This window comes from Penaeus monodon, chromosome 22 (genome assembly GCF_015228065.2).
Source record: "Penaeus monodon isolate SGIC_2016 chromosome 22, NSTDA_Pmon_1, whole genome shotgun sequence".
Lineage (NCBI taxonomy): Eukaryota > Metazoa > Arthropoda > Malacostraca > Decapoda > Penaeidae > Penaeus > Penaeus monodon.
Window position 1 is genome coordinate 2473834 of NC_051407.1, and position 497 is coordinate 2474330.

Sequence of the window (497 nt, forward strand, 5' to 3'; positions counted from 1 at the left end):
TTTGCCTTACCAATCGACCAACAGATCATCGAATACACACAAACCACTGTAGTCGTACATAAATGCATTTTTTTTCCTTCTTCATCCCCAATTCTGCTCGTAAATCAGAAATAAGATAAACTGCGCAGTGAAAGTGGGCGGGGCTCTTGCCGAGGGAAGCAACGTAATCAGTCCTTTGTGACGAGAAGTGATCCTTTGCTTTGTGTTCCTGCAAAGGAGTGAGATACTTAATGTAATGGATTATGGGTCCACTGGGCTATAGATGGCAAAACAAAGACGCTACAAATACATGGCAGCAGATAGATATAGATAATGTATGTCATTCGCCAAGAGAGACTGGTAGATATTTACAGGCGCATGGCATGATACAAGCATATTGCAAATGACACATAATAGCAAAGAGACATACAAGACAATAGTAGCATACAATCACAATTAACACATGGCAGCATACGTAGTTTACGTACACAGAAAAGATACACAACAGACACATGGCA